At 37.5% G+C, this 6,694-nt stretch overlaps 1 long non-coding RNA gene across 1 annotated transcript; it reads right to left on the reverse strand.

Annotated features, from left to right (window-relative positions):
- Positions 1–5,811: 5,811 nt before the first annotated feature.
- On the reverse strand, positions 5,812–6,163 carry LOC124869665. The gene is made up of 2 exons (XR_007038641.1): positions 5,945–6,163; positions 5,812–5,861 (listed from the first exon to the last, which is right to left on the reverse strand). It is a non-coding gene; the product is annotated as an uncharacterized LOC124869665 (long non-coding RNA).
- Between the last annotated feature and the right edge of the window lie 531 nt (positions 6,164–6,694).

Consider the following 6,694-nt stretch of genomic DNA (forward strand, 5'->3'; position numbering starts at 1 on the left):
AATGACCTCCTTTTTTCACACAAACACATAAAACTGATCAAATTGTTTATTTTTCTGACTTCCAAGCATAATTTAGTCTACAATTCATGATAGGAGCTTGAGCTACATGCTGACAGGATAAAAAGAACACATTATGTCATGTATTCAGGTGCTTCCTTTATTTCCTTTATTTCGAAGGTTTACCTGAATGTCATGATGTTCTCAGGAAGTGCTGTGTTGTTATGACTGACTGTGATCATGCAACTGTCAAACTGAAACAAGGCAGTTCAGCAAGGTTTCCTGAAGAGATACAAAACACAGGTGTGGGGACAACTCAGTCTGGACTCAGACCTCTGTTCATATCTAATGCCTCCCTCTTCCTCATGTGGCGTACACACACAAACGTCTACGTGCATTGTGCATGAAGGGAGTGTATGTTGTTCTCTTGATGTACTCTGCAGACCAGTGTGCTCAGATAATCCGAGCCAATAACTTCCTTTTTCCTGTTTCCAAACCTGTCACTTCCTGCAGACCGAGCCACACGACAACCAGAAGGTAATTATTTTCTCTATTTAATGCCTTCAAACAGATCTTTGGAATGAATTATTAAGCACAGATTGTCTTGTTGATAAAAATTATAAATTGTTCAGCTATTACTTGAGATCTCAAAACATTATAGTGGACTGTGAAGACTCCCTTTATGTTAGAAGCTGTTAAATACAATAATACAAAAAGGAATAGTTGTCTCCAAACTTTTTAATGGATGCTGCTTAGGCTGACTTACACAAATGAAATCATGGTTTATTAATTAATTATTTATTACATTTTGTGATATATGTGCATCTCAATGGTGACTTTGATCCACTGAAAGAGCTCATTGTGTTATAATGTTATTGTTATACCCTTTAATTTTCCAGGTTAAAGTCTCATTGAGATCTCTTTCACTTATAACAAATATGGTACATATTATTTATTTATCTATCCATTCATTGTCTTCCATTTATCTGAACTCAGGTCTTGGGGGTTACATCCAGGAGAGTATCCCAGGTATCCCCAGCAACACCCTTCAGCTGATTCTGGGGAATCCCAAGGTGATCCCAGGCCAAAAAGGGCATATGCACTCCCGTGTGATCCACAACACTCAGTGTGTTGTGGGTCAAAGGTGTAAAATCAGGCAACAAAAAGAGGATTAAATGTAAGTACAGTAACAAATGTAGTCTAAATGGACCTGTTTGCAATCAAAATGTTCTATTCTGCTGATGTAACTAGAAAAATATGTGAATGAGAGAGACTGATTTGGAAATTCAGCTTTTTTAAATTACAGTTTATATGAGCAAAGAAAACAGAAGAGAGAAACATGGATGTTAGGCAATGGCATAACTTATATGTGAATGATGTTATGAACTGTATATTTATTAACTTTATTTCAGACAAATTTTGATGACTGAACAAGAACTAGTTCAAGTAAGAGCTGTGAACCCAGCTCGAAACATTTAGGTAGTGAACTATGAACATGAATCAATTAATTCCAACTTGGTTGAACTGCTGAACTTAATTTCTCTGTTGTTAATCTTCTCTAGTTGTTGCCAGTTTAGTCCATTCCCTTGTGTAATAGTTTCTCTATTCATTCTTGTGTTCTTTGTACCTTTAGAATATTTCCTTTCAGCTCCAGTCAGGTTACTAAGTCTCCGTCCCTCATCTCCCCGCTTACCTTCAGCTGCAGCTGCTCTGCATTTTCCCCTGGTTTCCCCTTGTTATTTGCCTTGCACAGGGGGGTGACACTGCACACTTTGTGCTCTTTCATAACATCACACATACAATAAATAAATTAGTAAAATCACTATTTAAAAAGCACCAATTCATTAAAATGCACATCACTAACAAGGTCTGTAGGTTAAAAACACAATAAAAAGTTGGGTTACCTAAAATAGTGCCATCTTCTCTTGATTAGAAAAAACTAAAGAAACCCATGCAACCATAAAAAAACACATGTTCCTCTAGCCTCTAAATACATTATTAGAGAACTAAACTGGTTAATGAGGAATTATTTATCTTGATAGCTTCGCCTTCTTCCAGACAAGTTCATCTGGTGCTCTGTGTTCATTAATGACTTTTACTTATACAAGAAGGATTTGATGCTTGTACAGAGTTCTTCCCCGTTTTCATGCCTGTTTTTTCCTGTTGTTGTGTCTGTGACTCCCCCTTGTTCCTCAGCCTGTTTCCTTGTGCTTCATTGTAAGTTTTCTTGCCCTAATTTATTAAATTATTATGTTAGTTCAATGCTTCTGTCTGTGCCTGGGTCTACCTCTGCAACCACACAATATGACACTTTACCTATGAAGCAAAATAGCATTTCTTTTTTTTTTTTGGAACTTTACTGAAATATGCTAGGAGTCAGAAAACAATGAGCAACTGTAGTAACATTAGAATATCACTTCAACAACCAGCTCTGCATTCAAATATCAGCATGAGCAAGACATGAATTATTTTTAAACTGCAGACATGAGTTTTTTGTTGGGTCAGACACATCTTTAGAAACAAATGAGCTGAGCTTCATTCAGGTGATGCACCGCTAGAATATTTAAGGAGCTTTCTAAGTTAAACTGAGTAAAACTGTGTTGCCGCTGAATATTAAGGCTGACCTGCAGAAACTCCTGATGGGACAAAATTTTTGTCACTGTCCAGAAAACATACTGCTGTGTCTGAAACGTCTGTTGTGAGTGTATAATAAAGACAATACTAATGAAACAGAGCATATCATTTTCATTTGTATACATGGCGTTGATTTTTAAGAAGGATCGGAATAGGTCTACTCATTGCCAAAAGCCTACTCTTAAATGGTTTGGACTGGTACCAAGGACAAAAAATATCTGTTGGAGGATCCCTACCAAACTGTCTAATATTCTCAAGCAGAGTTTGGGGAAATTTGTTATTTCTTGAACATGGGACCTGGTTCTACTGTTTTTATCATGCTTAAAAGATTAAAAGAGTAAATATTTTACCAGGCAGATGTGATAACACAATGAATGTGCATTGCTCATTTGTTGATGATGTTCTCCTGCTTGGTGCTGACAAAGACTTAGAGAGTGAGATTTCCACAGGATGTTTACAACATCTGCGTTCCCCTCCACCGCCACCACCGCAACATCACTGTTATGGAAATTTTAGTGCCTTGCTTGATTTGCTCTTTAAAACTCTACAGGAACTGACAAAGGTATTAGAACCCCTCAGTGTTGTTCCATTCTTCTCTTATACAGTCTTAGAGTAATGGTTTCTCAGCCTTCTGCTTGCACCTGTGTGAGATAATATGTATGCCACACTGTTTAGATTATGTCTGGGACCTCGTCTCTCTGGGTCTCATGAGAGTTACCTTGAAAACTGTTGTCATTACCTAAAATCTTCATTTAGCCTCCTCGGCGTTCACCATCCTGTGTTTCCTTCCAGTCCTCCTTCTAATTTCTTCCCTTTCCCCATCCACTCTTTGCCCAGTCTAGTAGTTCCTCTCTGATTACATTCTACAGCTTATCCATTCACTGCAAGAGGTGGTGTGAGGAGCTAAAGTTAGCTTCCTGTTTCACTCATTCACAGTGTTTGGCACTTGTCTGTGTGAAGCCCTTCACTGATAAACATGGACATCCAAAGCAGGATTCAGATGTCAGAGGGTAACTGACAATTTCATTGTCTTTTGGAGACTAAATAACCAAGTCACTGTGTTAATATTGGCTAAGTGCCATAAATTTAATTTTTTTCCTGCTGGTTTCAATGGTTTTCGTATGTCTTTCCATTGTATTTTAAAAATTAAAAGTGATTTCATATATTGGAACTTGTCGAGCAGATGGGAAATATTAGTAAAACAATAGTGAAAGGTTTCCCAAACTTTGCAGCAACCATGTCTGTAAAAACTGGAATATTAACTGCCATTATCCTCACTAGTGTTGGAGGTAGGTTGTAGGAAATGGTTCTCCTGCAGCTGGTTGCTGACTAGCCTCTCACCTTATTCACTAATGAGTGAGTGACATCTGCTGGGGGCTTGTGTGACAAAGCAGAATCACGCAGTCTGACACAGTCTATCCTTCCTTCAGTTTAACCCTCACTCAATGCTCTATCCCCAGCATATTAATATGAGATATCATACAATATCTATTCTGGAAAAAAGTTAATTATATCCATGTACAGTAATTCTTTTTTATTATTATTTAGTCCTAATATTCAAGGTTATGAGATTTTCTAGAAATGACTGGGCTGGGTTGGAAGCTGTTCTACATATTACTGACACCTGGTTAGAGATATCTTTCTCACCCATTTCACCCATAAAGTCCCCATGCTCCTGCTTGCATCAGCACACAACCTCATAACAATTTGTGAGCAGTGGATTATGAGCTTCTTTCGCACAGTAATACTCCCACTACTATCCTGACACTTGATATCTCCACTTTCACCTCTTTTCTCACCAACTACTGGGTAAATTGTCTCCTTCTAGCAGAAAGAATTTGCAAATTGCAGTAAAACGCTATAAATTTTCCATCAATATATTGCTGGCAGATGACTATTCTGACATTTCAATACTAATATTAAGATGGTAAAATGCAATGCATTTCATTTGCTTGGCACTCATATGTTATTGTATAAATTTAATGTAACATTTACATCAATTATAAGCAGATGGATTTATCTAAATGCCTTTTAAATCAGCCCGTCAAAAATCTGGCTTTTTGACTGACTAAAAATCAGCATTTAAAATATTTTAAATTTATCTGAAAAAAAAGAAAACAAGTTACTCAAAGACTCATGTTCAAATATTGTGCCATTGTAAATTTCTAAGAGTAAGTTTTGACACTGTCTCCAGCTAAAATAATTATTCTCAACTGATTGACTTTTAGTTTAAATGTGTAAATATAAATAACACAACCAAATCAAGTTATCCACACAGTTTGCTAGTTCGAATAACAAATTAGGTTCCCAGATGACAGGACATTCAGACAACTCAAAGTTCCTGACTTGAATTAGAAGACATGCCAAAAATGTTGCCAGACATCCTACAATTCTGACTCTGGGGTTTGACAATGCTCAGCACTAGTACACCTTAGTCAGTGTTTACTGTCCAAGGACTGTATTAAAATAAGTGAGAATGGAGACAAATTTCAAATACAAACTTTAAAACCCCTTCCAAAAGTCGTGAGAATTATTCCATCAAGACAGCGTAAAGAAATTCCAAGAAACGAGGTAAGAAATGAGGGGTGCCTTTTATGAAGCACTGCACATCCCAGACTCTACAGGTTCCTTACAGTGCTACAAGGTGAAAAAAGACTTGAGCTTGAGGCTTATTTTACTTCCAAACAAAATATTCTGTTTACAGAACACTGGCTTTTATTTAAACCTACCCTTGCAAAAGATGTGTCACCGTGCACGGTGAAAACCAAACACTGCATCACAGCCAAAAACACATCCATTAAGGATGGAGGTGGTGGGATGATGATATGGATCCGCTCTGCATCCATAGGGACTTGACATTTTACAGAAAACTGACTCAGCCAATTGATCAAAAATATTCTACAGTCAAATGTGAGAAGATTAATCTGATAACTGAAGCTGGGAAAGAAGTGGATTGTGTAACAACAATATCTGATAAGGACAGCAGCACATTTTCAAGAAAATGGTTAAGAAAAGAAAAATTTTATTATTATAAACAGTAGTGCTGGTATTATTATTATTATTATTATTATTATTATTTATAATCACCCCAAACTAATTTAAATTCTGACATTGTTGAGGTTTAAGTAGAGGAGTACCCAAGTTCAGGCAAAAACAGAACAATGACACATGGACAAGATGAAAAGTTAAATGATGTTTATTTACAGTGAATGCAAAGCAGTGGGTTCGTCCTGCAAGGGAATAGGAAGAAGTTAGCTGGTCATCCACAGGAGTAAAGGTGAGTATAATGAGGAGATTGTCTCTTGTTTCTTACAGGCTCTTGGGAGGGAGGTCAACTCGGAGTTGGAGGCAAGGGAAATCCAGGAGGTAAGTGTTTCAGGTTTCGGTGTCCGTTTGTGTTCCAGGTCCGAGGCAGAGAGAGAGAGTGGCAGGACGGAGGATGGTTGGTTTCCAAGTGAGAGTCTCCAGGAGAGGAATCCAAATACACAAGTCCTTAAGCTCCAGCAAAAGGCGAGTTCCACACTCCAATAAGTGTCCTTAGAAAAAACACAAAAATCCCCAGGTTACTCAAGAAAGTCTCAAAGATAAATTGTTGGCTGTCTCACTCAGTACCAGTGTCACTGAATAATCCGGCGAGGAATGGATCACTTCCAGGAGCTTAAATGCCAGCTGCTCTCATCAGCAGTATCCAGGACAGGTGCGTAGATTGAAAAACTCCCCTGCCACTCTGACTCTGAAAGGTAAGTAGACACAAACAGATCCACCAAACAGAACACAATCCTAACAGACATGACATGACAACAAACAAATTGTCCACAAATCAGCACGAACTTCATCAATTACAATTAAATTACAGAAGCCAAAATCACTTTACAATCAGTTGCCAGACTGATTAGGTAAAACAGAAGGCAGGCATGTCTAGTTGTTACTAAAGGTGGCTCTATAATCTGCTTTTTTAAACACTGCTTTTCTAGTTTAATTTAGTTTTCATTAAATAAACTACAGGTTCATGCACTTGTATGGCTGCCCATTTGACTTTTTATAGTATTTACCCATTTAAAAG

Source organism: Girardinichthys multiradiatus, chromosome 6 (assembly GCF_021462225.1).
Source record: "Girardinichthys multiradiatus isolate DD_20200921_A chromosome 6, DD_fGirMul_XY1, whole genome shotgun sequence".
NCBI lineage: Eukaryota > Metazoa > Chordata > Actinopteri > Cyprinodontiformes > Goodeidae > Girardinichthys > Girardinichthys multiradiatus.